Source organism: Vulpes vulpes, chromosome 12, assembly GCF_048418805.1.
Source record: "Vulpes vulpes isolate BD-2025 chromosome 12, VulVul3, whole genome shotgun sequence".
Classification (NCBI taxonomy): Eukaryota; Metazoa; Chordata; class Mammalia; order Carnivora; family Canidae; genus Vulpes; species Vulpes vulpes.
In genome coordinates this window covers 107,204,091-107,219,585 of record NC_132791.1, presented here as the reverse complement: position 1 = coordinate 107,219,585, position 15,495 = coordinate 107,204,091, and the positions used below count along the sequence as shown (strand labels likewise).

The following is a 15,495-nucleotide window of genomic DNA, read 5'->3' as shown; positions in this document are numbered from 1 at the left end:
TGTAAGAAAAAAAAAATTGGTGTAAGAGCCTCTGTGAGGACCAAGGAGTGAAAGATTTAAAGGAAGCCTGAGATGAGAGAGGGAGATCTGAGGTTTGAACCCTAAATTATGGGGTCATGGAAAGGAGGTGATTAAAAGCAAGTAAGAGCTGATAGGAAAGTCTGAGTTCTAGCTGAGGTAGGAAACCACGAAGTTTAGTTGTAAAATTACACTTAAAAATAAAATGTGGTTTAAAAATGGGAGAGGATGATGAAAAGTCATCCGGAGAGCTCCTGGGGCTGCACTGGGTGTCAGGAGGGAGGTAGGGGGAGCAGGGAAGTGATGGGACAAGAGGGAAAATGGGCAGAGGGGCAGGGAGGGGTGCCGTTGCGATGACCCAGTGCCATGAGCGTCGGCAGCATGGCTGGATGTCACTGATCTCAAATACCTGAACCTCGGTCCAAATTGGTTTGGAGCCAAAACTGACCTCAGATCCAAGACAAAATTCAGCCCGGCCTCAGGGAAGCAAGAATCAGTCACTCGGAAACGTCCTCCCATTCTGCACAAGCTCTATCTCCTAGGATCTGCCCCTGATGAGCTAGCTCCCTGTTGGGAGCCGCAGTGAGGGACCAGGGCAGGGGCTGGGCAAGCCAGGTGCCCAGGGCATAAAGGACAAGGAGTACTCACTCTGGGTGGTGCGCAAGGTGGGTCATTGCGGGCCACTACCCTGCAAAAATGACCGCCCTCAGCTTGGCTGCTCACCACGGTGCAAAAAGAATAAAAAAACATACCTAATCCCGAACTTGCAGGCTAGCTTTGGGAGCATTTTAGAAACAGGCAAAAAAGAAAAAAGGCAAAAAAAAAAAAAAAAAAAAAAAGAACAAACTCTTTATAAAAATAAATAAATAAACAGAATCAGCACGGTGCAAACGTCCTGTTTTTGCCAGGAGATCCCTTATGAGTCCAGGACATTCGCATCCATCCACCCTCAGCTGTGGGGGGAGGGGTCAGGATCTATTCTAGAATCTGCAACTGCTCCCAACACCACTGACATGCAGGTGCTGAACACGCCCCGGGGGCCAGGCAGCATAATCCATCCAGGGTCCAGGGTTTCTGGAAGGTTTCCGTTGGGCGGGTGGAGCCCGGGCAGCCCAGCAGCCTGGGCCTCCGCCTGTCGCCCGGGAGCCCGCCGCCTGGTGGCCGCTGGCTCACCCGCACCGCGCAGAGCTGTCACCCAGGGAGCCTGCGGCGCCCCTCCCACGCTGCTCCCCTTCCTTTTTGCTTCTGCCCACCTGCTTCCACCGATTAGAAGCCACTGCCCTGTACAAGTAGATAAACTACAGGTCCTAGCAGGGACGACCAAAGAACCCGAGAGAGCCACTGCGCGGCCCCTTGGCCTTCCTGGCCACCTGAGCCGCCGGGCAGCTTGGAATCTCACCCTGGAGGGACCGAAAGCAGCAGGAGCCAACGACTACAAATATGTGGCCTTCTCCCCCTCCCTTTCCCACTGGATGATTTTCCCATCACCTCCAGCTTTCAAGGGTCTTTGCAGGGGGCCCCCCGGCAAGCAGGGCCTGCTGGCCGCTCCAGAGATCCACAGGCCTGGGCCACACTCCCACACGCCTCAAGTGGGCCCATGGAAGACCCTCCGGGTTCTCTCATTAAAAAAAAAATATCTATGGTGTCTTAAGGAAAATGGGACAGGGAAGGACGAGCCCCCCAGATGGGCCTCGGCACCCTCTGCAGCTCTGGCCACTGGAAGGACCTCTCGGCTCCTTAAGGAGGCTAAGACTGCTACAGGCAGCCGATGGGAAAGGAGGCTCTGGCAAGTGATGGTTTCATTCCACCATTGTCAAAGCCAAACAGGAAAATCCAAGAGAAATAAAGTGTGAGGGGGATCCCTGGGTGGCTCAGCGGTTTAGTGTCTGCCTTTGGCCCAGGGTGTGATCCTGGAGTCCCGGGATCGAGTCCCACATCAGGCTCCCTGCATGGAACCTGCTTCTCCCTCTGCCTGTGTCTCTGCCTCTCTTTCTCTGTCTCTCATGAATAAATAAAATCTTAAAAAAAAAAAAAAAAGTGTGAGTTACTGGATCTGGGTTTTAATGATCAAGTTGACTACGTGTTCCCTATTTGTCATGTTTTCACTCTATGCGGTTGCTAGGTTCGCATAGCCACAGGCTGGAAGGACAGGTGCTCAGCAGAGGGAGGAGGGAGGGTAGAGGGAGGGATGGAGGGAGGAAGGAAGGAAGGAAGGAAGGAAGGAAGGAAGGAAGGAAGGACCGAGGGAAGAAGGAAAGAGACAGGGAGGAAGGGAGGGAGGGAGGGAATTGGGCTGACTCCATTTTCAGATACGGAAAGCCCACGTCAGCTCCCTACCGTGACACATACAGCTCTACCCCCCACTCTCCAGGTTTCTTAGCTCCTATAAAAGTCGCATGTCTGGGGGCTCCTGCCTGTAGGACGCCTGGGGGAGCAGAGAGGCTAATGCATATTGCGGTACCAACGAGAAATAGCTACCTCCTCTCGTCTAACCTTTGGAGTCCAGCAGCCTTTATTGCCCTGACCCCGGTGCATGAGGGTTATGAAACGGCGATGGCTCTCCCAGGGGATGTATTTGTAGGGCAGAAAGGAGAGTTGAGAGCTCTTTAATTACCTACAGATTTTATACTGCTCGTGTGACTGGGCCAACATCAGGGCTTTACCCGGAGCCGAAGGAGGCCCATGAGGGTCCTGCTCAAACACAGGCCCCCGAGCTCCCGGCCTCTGAAATCACCCTTTGGAATCTATAGAGGAAGTCTGAGGATTTGGAGCAAGAGGGGACTGGAGCAGAGATAAGAGAAAAGAAGGAAGCCAGTGAAAAGGGGGGAAAGAGAACTCCTTTGGGAAGCATTCGATGCGATTTGACTCTCCTGGTGCACACGCTTCATCCATGAGCCGGAAGTCTCCACAGGATGTGTTGGTTCTGATGGAAACAGGAAACTTGTGAAGAAGTATCTAGAAGAGGAAGACATGTTTCAAAAGATAAATCAATACCCTGTAAACCCAGTGATGGTGGTCGTTTGGACACAAGCTAAGACAAACAGGACACCAAACGATCCTTAAAACAGAGAGCCTGGCAGCTCACAAATGGGGACCCCAAGGCTGTGGTCTGGATGGCTGTTGCCACCAGTCAGGAATGCTGACCCCCTCCACCCACAATTGCTTTTCCTTAAATATCTAGGATTTCAAGCAAACACCATCTAATGCCATCATAACCTCAGTGGATCTTGATTCCTCACTTCCCTTTATAAGCATAAAGCGTTTCTATCAGTCTCGACTCCACTTTTTTTAGGAAATAATTTCTGACTGCCCAACACTGGGGCAGAGATCTCTCCTGCATGCCCCCAGTTTCCAGAACCATGTTATAAAATAAGCTCTTCTGTGATCACCTGATTGCTTACCCGAACCCCTTCCCGTATAACCAAAGAAGGCAGAGACTCAGTCCTCTTGACTCTGACATTCACAGTTAAGCACAATGCCTGGCACATGATCGACCCACATGTGGCCTCCATCGGCCGGACACAGGCCAGATCCTCACTTAATGTAGAATCGAATCTCACGGTAGCCCCTCCTTAATAAGAGGAGCACATGTCTATCTAGCACCTGCTGATCTGTATACTTTGAACATATTAACCCACTTAACTTATCCCCTCTGAGGTATGTGCTAGTATTCTCCAGATCGGAGAACTGACACCCAAGGAAATGGAGTTTCTGCCCTGGGACACCCAGGAACTCCATGTCACAACAAGGCTCTGGACCCAAGGCAGTCTGTCTCCGGAACACCTGCTCTAGACACTGCACGACACTGCCTCTGTCCACACTTAGGGGAACTTTCAATTCAACGAACACTTACTTGACATCAACTACTCCACACCTGGAGGTAGAGAGACGAGCAAACCATGATGCCTGTCAGGAACTGACAGGAACATCTCACGTTAAGCAGGGTCAGGGCTACTCCAAATCATTCATCAGCAAACCATCTCAAACACTGGAAAGAGCATGTTGAGTAATGTGCTAGCAAAAAGGCTCTGTGGACATAAAGGGCCACGGTGATTCCTCATTAATTCAGATTTCCCCCCACTATTTAAGGGTTTCTCCTTTTTCCAACTTTGTGCTGAAACTGTTCTTTTCACAATGGGAAGAAATGAATAGTATAAACATAATCTCCATGTTACAGGAGCGAAATGATTCCTACCATGTCAGGAATGCAGATATATATTATAATCCTTTACCATGGGAATTACTAATAGGTTTTCAATTATAAAATGCTCACTTAAGCAGGTTCCCTCTGGCATAACACTAAACGCACAGTGGCAGCTAAGCTCTGAGCAGCGGGTCCAGGTCATATGTGGAAGCCAACATAGCATAGGCCTAAATATTTAAAAGTAAATATTTAAAGGGACGCCTGGGTGGCTCAGTGGTTGAGCCAGTGGTTGAGCATCTGCCTTTGGCTCAGGTTGTGATCCAGGGGTCCTGGGATCGAATCCCACATTGGGGTCCCTGCAGGGAACCTGCTTCTCCCTCTGCCTGTGTCTCTGCCTCTGTGTGTGTGTGTGTGTGTGTGTGTGTGTGCGTCTCATGAATAAATAAATGAAATCTTTGAAAAAAATAAGTAAAAGTTTAACTCAGGCTTATATACTGGTAAATATATATGTTCTATCCTCCTGGCTTGATAAATAAAACTTTACAGTGATAACATGCTTTTTTTTTTAATGTGTAAAGCTATGATTTTTTTTTAAGATTTTATTCATTTATTTATTTGAGAGCAAGAGTAAGAGACAGAGAGAGAGAGAAGGAGCACCAGCGGGGGGTGGGCAGAGGGAGAGGGAGGAGCAGACCACCCACTGAACAGGGAGCCCAGTGTGATGTGGGGCTTGATCCTAGGACCATGGGATCATGACCTGGGTGGAAACCAAACGCCTAACCAACTGAGCCATGCAGGTGCCCCAAGCTATGGTCTTTATAATACTGAAAGTCAGCAAAATATCAAAGATGTCTGAATTTAGTTATTATTTCAAAGGCTTGATTGATGAAATGAAACAACAATGTTTGGGTGAGAATAAAATCAAGACATATAAATAATAAATTGTTCTATATTTACTCCATAAACTTTGCTACTCATAGCTACATTTTGGTCAAATTATTAATTATATTGTTATAATTAGAATTTTTTATTTTTCTTTTTATTTTTTTAATAATAAATTTATTTTTTATTGGTGTTCAATTTGCCAACATACAGAATAACACCCAGTGCTCATCCTGTCAAGTGCCTGCCACCCAGTCACCCCTACCCCCCGCCCTCCTCCCTTTCCACCACCCCTAGTTCGTTTCCTAGAGTTTAGAGTCTTCCATGTTCTGTCTCCCTTTCTGGTATTTCCCACTTATTTTTTCTCCTTTCCCCTTTATTCCCTTTCACTATTATTTATATTCTCCAAATGAATGAGACCATATAATGTTTTCAAATAATTTATGTCCTACCTACAGTGCTAACCTAAAGAAAAAAGGTAATTGTACCTAAGGCACCTGGGTGGTTCAGTTGGTAAGCACCTGACTTTCGATCTCAGCTCAGGTCTTGGTCTCAGAGTCATGAGTTCAAGCCCCACTTTGGGCTCTCCTCACCCAGCATGGAGCCTACTTAAAAAAAAAAAAAAAAGGTAATTGTACTCAAAGCATAAACATTTTGAATGTAGCTTATCAAAACCCTAAATTAAAGTGAATGCTAAAAGGAGAAAGTCAATTAGTGTTTTTCTTTTCCCAGCACCCTTATCTGGCATCTTTGTCATCATATCAGTCAAAACACCAACAATTTCTCTTGCCAACATGGCCTTTTCTCCTACTTCTCTCCAAGTTCCCATATGGGATATTTGAAAAATTTTCCTTCCCCTTACTCCTCTTTACCCCAAAAGTTATTTTTATGATGTTTTTCCTTCCCCATTTTACCAACTCATTTTGTTAAGATTTACTTTCAGGATGTTGTTAAAATGCACCTTGCAATCAGTATGATCTATACTTTCTTTTCTGAATCATTATTTAGCATGTACTGTACATGACCAAAAAGAAGACTTTTAATCCAGGTGGGTTCTGCTCAGATTTGTTATTGTTGGGTTCTTTGACCACCTCCTAAGTTCCGTTGGTATAGATAAGAAGTCAGATGCGAGTCTGATTGCTTCTCACTTAATGTATAATGTGTTCTTTTCATTTGGAAATCAATGCATTTTCTCCTTTACTTTGAAGTTCTATAATTTTAATTTTACCTAATTTTATAATTAGGTGCTGAGCACCTAATATTTATTGAGCACCTACTATATGCTGGGCACTAATCTAAACAACTTTCATGTATTAAATCATTTAATACTTACAACAACATTTTGAAGTAAATGTTATTGTTATTTCCGTTTTACAGATGGGAAAATTGAGGCCCAGTGATGAAGTGGATGGCCTAAATTCAAACATCACATAAATGGTGGAGCCAGACTTCAAAGGCAAATAAACTATCTGGCTATAGAACCTGGGCTGTGCACTGCTCAACACATGTGTCCCTTTTTTAAGGTACTTGGAGGCACCTGGTGGCTCAGTTGGTTGAGCGTCTGACTCTTGGTTTCAGCTCAGGTCATGATCTCAGGGTCATGGGATTGAGCTCCATATCGGGCTCTGTGCTTGGTGGGAAGTCTGCTTGAGATTCTCTCTCTCCCTCTCCCTCTGCCCTTCCCCACTGCTTGCTCTCTTTCAAATAAATAAATAAATACACATACATACATACATACATACATAGTTTAAAAATTTTAACATGGGTGGATCTGGGTGCCTCCTTTGATTTTGCAGATTTAGGTCTTCTTTCAACTCAAGAATATATTCTTCAATAATAGAACTTTTAAAAGTATCAACTCTCTCCTATGTGTGCTTTTCTCTTTCTAGAGTTTATGCATCACTTTTTTCAGCAATTTACTGAGATTAATTCAACAGTCCCCTCCGTTGCTCACTCATAGTACCGTAGACTTACCTCAATTTCAGGTCTCAACACATCATTTCCTGAATACTTGTCTTTCCCCACCAATAAACTGCAGGTTGCTTAAGGGCAGAGAATGTATCATGCTGATTGTTGTATCCCCAATACCTATTTCAGTGCCTGATACATGGTAGGTTCTCAGTAAATATTGGCTACTATTAAATCAACGGAATAGTCTCTGACTTCTAAATACTCTTGGTGTTTCTCGCAAATACTCTGGCAAGACCTCCAGGCAACTCCCTTCTGTTGATCCATAGGTATTTCTAACAGGGAGCCAGCAAAGTCTATGCAATGTCTGGTAGGCACCCATTTGTCTTATTCAGGCACACCCAAGGGTCTCAGTCTGCCAGCACCCTGACTTCTAACTTCTTCCCACACAATTAGATGCTGCTGCACTCCTTTCTTTCTTTCTTTCTTTCTTTCTTTCTTTCTTTCTTTCTTTCTTTCTTTCTTTCTTTCTTTCTTCTTTCTTTCCTTTCTTTCCTTCTTTTATTAGTTTCAGAGGTAGAGCTTAGTGATTCATCAGTTGCATACAATACCCAATGCTCATCACATTCCTTAATGTCCATCACCCAGTCACCCCCATTCCCCCACCCCCTCCCCTCCAGGAACCCTCAGTTTGTTTCCTAGAGTTAAGAGACTTTTATAGTTTGTCTCCCTCTCTGATTTCCTCTTATTTTATTTTTCCCTCCCTGCCCCTGTGTTCATCCGTTTTATTTCTTAAATTCCACATATGAGTGAAATCATATGGTATTTGTCTTTCTGTGACTGACTCATTCTGCTTAGCATAATACCCTTTTGCTCCAACCACATTGTAGCAAATGGTAACACTTCATTCTCTTTGATATATATATCACATCTTCTTTATCCATTCATCTGTCAATGGACATCTGGGCTCTTCCCACAGCTTGGCTCTTATGGACATTGCTGCTGTAAACACTGGGGTACAGGTGCCCCTTCATATCACTACATTTGTATCTTTGGGGTAAATACCCAGCAGTGCAATTACTGGGTCATATGGTAGCTCTACTTTCAACTTTTTGGAGAACCTCTATACCATTTTCCAGAGTGGTTGCAGCATTCATATGTCGATGGACATCTGGGCTCCTTCCATAGTGTGGCTATTGTGGACTTGCTGCTATAAACACTGGGCTGTAGCACTCATTTCTCAGCATTCTGCTAGAAGGAATGGAATAGTTTTAGGAGATGGACGAGTTCTCAGAATTCCCCAGAAAGGAGAGATCTACACAGTCTAAGAGGCACAAGAGAGTATGGAATTGTAAGTCCTTCAGAGTGCAGCAAAAAGAAAAGTTGATCCCATGCTGAGGGGCACAGTACGCAAGCCACCTGCTGCATATCATCAGGCTGGCTCTCACCATGTCCTCACCTTTGCCCAAAGCTTTCATCTTACTTGATTAAGATTTATTTCTATGGTACCACCACTCAAATTGTAAAAGAAAAGTACAAAATGACATCTGGCCTCAATTTAAGTCCCTCAATGAAAACTTTGCCAGCCTCTCATTTAACATTCTTATTAAGAGAGAAAAAGACAAAAATTCACGATACCAACATTTAAGACTATTGATCAATCTGAGGAGACCCACTGTCTACAGACCCTATAGAACTTGGCTGATGAAAGCAGTCCACAGGGCGGGGAACAAGGCAAATCCATCTGCTCATCTCTCCACTTTGCTTCAGGGTTACAAGATCAGGATCAGTAGGGAAGCCAGTGAGCTGCCCCCCTCTGTCATGCAGCATTTTCCTCCCTAAGTGTGTCACTTCCCCAAACCCCCCTCGCACTCAAGGACTTGCTTACACAACTACTTAGAGGTTGCAAATCTGAAAAAAAAAAAAAAGTGACAAGCTGGGTGTGAGGACTAGAAGCAGCCCATTGCCTTCTGTGAGGCCTGAGCCTCAGAAGAAAAGCCCAGTGAGGGAACATAGACAAGCAAAGCGAGTCCCCATGGCCTCACCTGCTGGACCTTAAAGGGGTTCACACAGCCTCTGTGTTCAGCTTGGCAGAGAAGAGTAAACTACGGGCACTAGAAGATGCTTTCTCATGCCAGTTAAGGAAGCTGGCTGAGGAACTAGCAGACATTGAGTCTATACCAGCCTGACACATATACCTGTTGAAATAAACAGGGAATTGAACTCATGCCTAAGGATACAAAGGGCATACACAGGCAATCTGCATACTGAATATTGGCAAACATTTTGTTTGGTTAGCCACGGGTCTTGTGGGGGGGGAAAAGTTACAGAGCACGAGAAAAGGTACATCATCATAAAGGCTCTGAAACATTGCAAGCCTCTAACATGGTGGCTTCAATAGAATGCCAGAATATACAGTCTCTTTGACAGAGTAACAGTGCACCCAAGGAGACACAGCAAATGATTTTGGAAAGAAAACAAAAAGATTAAGAGGACATGAGTCAGAATACAGAAGATTGCAAACTAATGAAAAATATAGTCTCAGAATTACATTGAAGGCAGGAAAATGGAGAGTGGAAATTGCAGGAAAAAAATTAGTAACTGGAGAATGAACTTGAAAAGTTCTTTCAGACTGCAAAGGAAAATGGTCAACTGAAAACAGAGAAAAAATAAGAGACGTAGATGACAAAGGGTGATGTTTTTGTCTAAGGCTGAGTGACCCCCAAGGAATAAACCCAAACTGCTGGAATGAGAGTAATAATTGGAATCGTGACTAAAGAACACTTTTTTTTTAGGAGGTTCAAATGTCCTTGAAACCAAAAGCTTTCACCATGTCCCAAGCTAAATCTACAAAAAAGAGGCATGTCCTGGGAATTTATTATAAACATAAGATAACAGGAAAACACCCTGTAGGTACATAGGTAGAAAACCAAGCTACCTAGAGTGGAACAGTAAACAATATCGGCAGAGTATTTGTGGAGAATGTTGAAATACAAGAATTCCATGCTCACTGCTGTTGTCTTTCACTTGTGAAGGTAATAAGAAATATTTTCAGTTATTCAAGAGTTCAGAAAATACCATGCTGTATGCCTTTTTTGAACAAACATACCAAATGAAGGAGCGATTTCAAAACCCAGGAGTGGGGATGTCATAAAAGCATCACACCAGCACACAGCATTTTAACAAATTACATATAGAGTTAACTCTAAACAATTGCCTTAAACCACGGTTGCAGAACTAAATGCAAATGTCAGAAGAGGTTTTTAAAAAGGAACGTGCAGGATGTAAAAAAAATAATGATTTTGCAACCATTATGTGGCTTAAAAACTCAGGAAAAGGAAGAAAAGGTGTATGGAAAATGCTTAGCTGCATTATTTCCTATAGGAAGTGCTTCAGAAAGCAACTTTACTCTTGACTTTGGGTAATTAAAGAAATGCAGATTAAAATATTTTTCTAAATGTCAAGGTAACCAATGGTGCAGTTAAAAGCATAACGCATTCCACTGTGGCCGTGTTTCTTTCCCCTGCAGCTCCAGATTACACACACAACGGTGCCTTCTCTTCCCTCCCACCTGGACCCCTCCTATCAACAATTAAGCACGTTCGAGTCCCTGCAAATCCTTAAAATAGATTTGTATATCATTTCAACCCCACATCTCCTTTTAACCTGGTAATTGCCAATTTGGGTTGCACATTAGAGCCACCTGGGAGCTTTATGAACTGTCCCAGTGCTTGGGTCCAACTCCCAGAGATTCCAATTTAGTTGGTCTGGAGAATGACCTTGGCAATGGGGTTTTTAAAAGCATTTCACATAATTCTAGCGTACAGGCAAGGCTGAGAACCACATTAGCCCTAACTCTCCGCTCCACTTCTCAGTAAAATTACTAAGAAGTTTTTCATGAAATGTGCTTCCATTCCTTTTTCTCCTAACCTTTCCTCAAATCACAACCAGGCTTCTGACCCCATCACGTCCCTGAAATAGGTCTTGCTAAAGTCACTAAAAGCCCAAATGCCACAACATCCAAAAGCATGTTTCAGTACACATCTATGCCGACCTCTCTGCTGCTCTAGGTGTTTATTAGGACCCTGCATCTCTTGACACACTCTCTTCCTTTCAACACCGAGACTCCGCACTGTTCAGCTTCTTCTTGGACTTCTCTGCTGCTTCTTGGAGATTTATCCTTCCCATCCAGCGATCAAAAGTTGATGCTCCTCCCTGATGTTTCTAGCAGCAATGTCCACAATAGCCAAACTGTGGAAGGAGCGTCGGTGTCCATTGAAAGATGAATGGATAAAGAAGATGTGGTTTATGTATACAATGGAATATTACTCAGCCATTAGAAACGACAAATACCCACCATTTGCTTCAACGTGGATGGAACTGGAGGATATTACACTGAGTGCAGTAAGTCAATTGGAGAAGGACAAACAGTGTATGTCCTCATTCATTTGGGGAATATAAATAATAGTGAAAGGGAATATAAAAGAAGGGAGAAGAAATGTGTGGGAAATATCAGGAAGGGAGACAGAACATAAAGACTCCTAACTCTGGGAAATGAACTAGGGGTGGTGTAAGGGGAGGAGGGTGGGGGGATGGGGGTGAATGGGTGACGGACACTGAAGGGGACACTTGACGGGATGAGCACTGGGTGTTATTCTGTATGTTGGTAAATTGAACACCAATAAAAATTAATTTATTAAAAAAAAAGTTGATGCTCCTGAGCAACCCAAGCATCCACTGATAGATAAGTGGACAAAATGCATACGTGCGTGCGTGCGCACACACACACACACACACACACACACACACACACTGGAATATTACTCAGCCATAAAAAAGCTTGAGATCTTACCACTTGTGACAATGTGGATGAACCTAGAGGATATTCTGCCAAGTAAATTAAGTCAGACAAAGATAAACCAATGCCATGAGTTTGTTTATATGTGGAATCAAAAAACAAAACCAACAAAACCAAAACAGAAAACAGACTTGTAAATACAGAGAACAAATTGGTGGATGCCACAGAGGGAGCAGCTGGGAAGGGGAATGGGTGAAACAGATGAAGGAGATACAAGCTCCCAGTTATAAAATCAGTAAGTCATTGGGATGAAAAGTAATATAGTGACAAGTCAGTTACACCATAATAACTGTTTGGTGACAGATGGTAACTACACTTACCATGGTGATAATTTTGTAATGTGTATAAATGTTGTATCACTATGTTGTATACCCGAAACTAATATTGTATGTCAGCTATACTTCAGTTAAAAAAAAAAAAAAGTTGGTACTACTGAAGACCTACCTTAAACCATTTTGTAATTAGGAATCTCACTTACATTCTCCTTCATAAAAGACAATCTCCTCCATGCCCGTGATTGCAATTTCGATCTTGTTTTTGGTGATTTACAATGTGTTTCTCCAGCCTAGACCTGTCTAGAGCTGCAGGGCACACGGCCCATGACAGCTCCATTGCCTCAGCCTCTCCTGGTCCACACTATACTTGTGACCCTCTCTCTTGGTGCACCCCTCCATCCATTCCCATGAACCCAGAAACAAGGTGTCTCTTCCACTCACCACATCCACCTGTCACCAGGCCCTCTCCATAAGAATCAACATCTCCTACCCACAACTTCTCCTCTACCACTTGCCCAAACCAGCAGCTACATCTCTCTCAAAGGTGGTAGAGCTCACCACCAGTAACCTCCTACCTACCGTGTCATCAATAAGCTTTGCAAGCCCCATATCAATACTATCAGTTCCCCACCAAAAGTCTTTGAAGACTCCCGCTTGTCTCAGTCAGGATAAAACAAAATAAAATTATTATTTTTTTATTTTTTAAAAAAGATTTTATTTATTTACTTAAGAGAGAGAGAGAGTGAGACTGAGTGGGAGAGAGCATAAGTGAGGGGAAGAGCAGAGGAAGGGCGAGAAGCAGGCTCCTCAGTGAGCAGGAAGCCCAAAGTGGGGCTCCATCCCAGGACCCCTGGGATCATGACCTGAGCTGAAGGCAGACACCTAACCAACTGAGCCATCCATGTGCCCCAGAAAAAAAAAAAAATTAAGAGAAAAGAGAAGGTCCTTCCTGGCCGGGTCCCTCTCTTCCTATCAACTTCTCTTCCACTCTTCCTCTCAGCCTCACCATATACCTCCTCTGGGCCTCACCCCCATCCTCCCTTATCAGCCTCACCACCACTTTCCCTTCTCAGCCTTACCTCATTCTCTCTCAGCCTCACCCTCCTCTCCCATCCTTACATTTCAACCATCTTGACCTTCCTGTTCCTCAAATGTGCTTACCTACCTCCTGACACATGACCTTTACCCACTGTGTTTTCCTCTGCAGAGAAGAGTCTCCCCTATCCCATTCCCCTCTCTCATTCTAGCTTTCTTTGCCTAATCCACTCAACCTGCTTTCTGCCTGGAGCACTTCCCTTCACTTCACACCCCTCCTTCCTCTCTATCCACAGGCCTACCTGTATTCTACACCATTCTAACATCATGCACATTTCCTCTCCTTTAACATAAGCCTCACTGTGTAATAATGAACTTATCTTTGTGGTTTCTGATAGATGCCTGCCTCCCCGCCACCCCGACTGTGAGCCCCATGAGGGCAGGAATTAGCCCCACAGCCTATCCCTGGCATGTAGTAAGTGTCCAATAAATGATTGTGTAATGAAATCTAAATCTATCTTATATAACACAAGTGATAAAAAGTGAAATTGAGGACATTACAAAGGAGTATGCAAAACTAAGTTCCATTTCAACAACTTTGAAAAATTATATCAATGGTTGGAATATGATGCCATTTAAAAAATTTTTCGTAATGATTACATAGGATTGTGTAAATTTTCATGTAGCTTTTGGGAAAAAAATAAGCAATAAAGCTTTTCTGTATAATAATCTTAATTTCTAATTTCTCCTCAATAAAAACTGAAATGAAATCCCCAAAATGTTAATAATAATTGTTCTGGGTTGTGCAATTAGGGTGATTTTTATTTTCTTCCTTATATTTTTCAGAATTTTCTGAATTATTTGTAAGAAAAATATATTAATCAGCAAAAGTTGTGTCAGTCAATTATGCTCTGTGTTATAGGTGACAGAAAACCTAAAAGTGGTTCAGAAATGACAGGAATCTATGAGTAACATAACTGAGAAGGTTTGATTATGGTTTAACGAAGGCCTTGGCTTCATTTCCTGCAAACATTTTGTGTTTGGTCTATTTCTCTGTTTAGCTTCCTGCCCAGATTGACTTCCCTCATGATGGTGAAATGACTGCAGTGACAACCACAAATTTAGGGCCATTGGAAATGGACAAAGAGGGAATGAACAGTTGATGGACATGTCTGTTGTAAACATTTAAAAATAAAATACTTGCTTACCTAATTTAAAAGATTAAAAGGCACTACAATGCAGGGAAAGGGGCATTGAGGCAAGACAAGGATGTTCCCTTCTCACCACTTCTTTGCAACATCATACTGGATAAAATATTCATGCAATAAAAAAGGAAAAGGTATAAGATTGGGAAGCAAGACATAAAGCTATCTTTGTTCCTAGATGACATGCTTGTCTATGTAGAATATCCAAAAGAATCAAGGGGAAAACTCCTGGAACTAATAAGAGATTAGATAGCAAGATTGTAGGATACACGGTTATTATACAAAAGTCAATTGCTTTCCTGTATACCAACAACAAACAAGTTGGATTTAAATTAGAAACACCAATCATTTACACTCTCACCCAATGAACTAAAACACTTTGGTATAAGTCTGACATATACATAAGATATCTATGAGGAAAACTACAAAACTCTGATGAATAAAGCCAAAGAACAAAATAAATGGAGAAATATCCGTGAATAGGAAGACTCAGTATTGCCAAGATGTCAAACCTTCCTAACTTGACCTCTAGATTCAAGGCAATCCCAATCAAAATCTCAGCAGGTTATTTTATAGATATCAACCGATTGATTCCCAGGGAGAGGCAAAAGACCCAGAATAGCCAACATAATATGGAAGGAAAAGAACAAAGTTAGAAGACTGACATTGCTCAACTTTAAGACTTACTATAAAGCTACAGTAATCAAAACAGTGTGGTAATGGCAAAAGAATAGACAAATCATCAATGGGACAGAATAGCCCAAAAATAAACCCATAGAAGTATAATGATGTAAACTTCGACAAAGGTACAAAGAGAATACAATGGGGCAAAAACAGTCTTGCCAACAATGGTGCTAGAACAAGTGGTTATCCACATGCCAAACAGCAAATCTAGACACAAACTTTGCACCCTTCACAAAAATTAACTCAAAATGGATCATAGGCTTAAATGCAAAACTATAAACATGTAGAAAATAACACAGGAAAAAAAAAAGAAAATAACACAGGAGAAAACCTAAACGACCTTGGGTATGGTGATGCCTTTTTAGATACAGCACAATGGTGTAAAGTCTGAAAGAGATAATTGGTAAGCTGGGCTTCATTAAAATTAAAACTTTCTGCTCTGTGAAAGCCTGTATCAAAAGAATGAGAAGACAAGTGCCAGACTGG

The 15,495-nt window shown here is 43.0% G+C and overlaps 2 long non-coding RNA genes across 2 annotated transcripts in view; both read right to left on the bottom strand.

Moving 5' to 3' along the window:
• Positions 1-2,608: 2,608 nt before the first annotated feature.
• Positions 2,609-4,332, bottom strand: LOC140594675 (uncharacterized). The gene is made up of 2 exons (XR_011995768.1): positions 3,872-4,332; positions 2,609-2,973 (listed from the first exon to the last, which is right to left on the bottom strand). It is a non-coding gene; the product is annotated as an uncharacterized lncRNA (long non-coding RNA).
• A 1,236-nt stretch (positions 4,333-5,568) lies between these two features.
• LOC140594673 (uncharacterized) overlaps positions 5,569-15,495 on the bottom strand; it is a 38,965-nt gene continuing 29,038 nt past the window's right edge. The window contains exon 3 of the long non-coding RNA XR_011995766.1: positions 5,569-5,649. This is a non-coding gene — a long non-coding RNA (uncharacterized lncRNA). The remainder of the gene's footprint in view (positions 5,650-15,495) is intronic.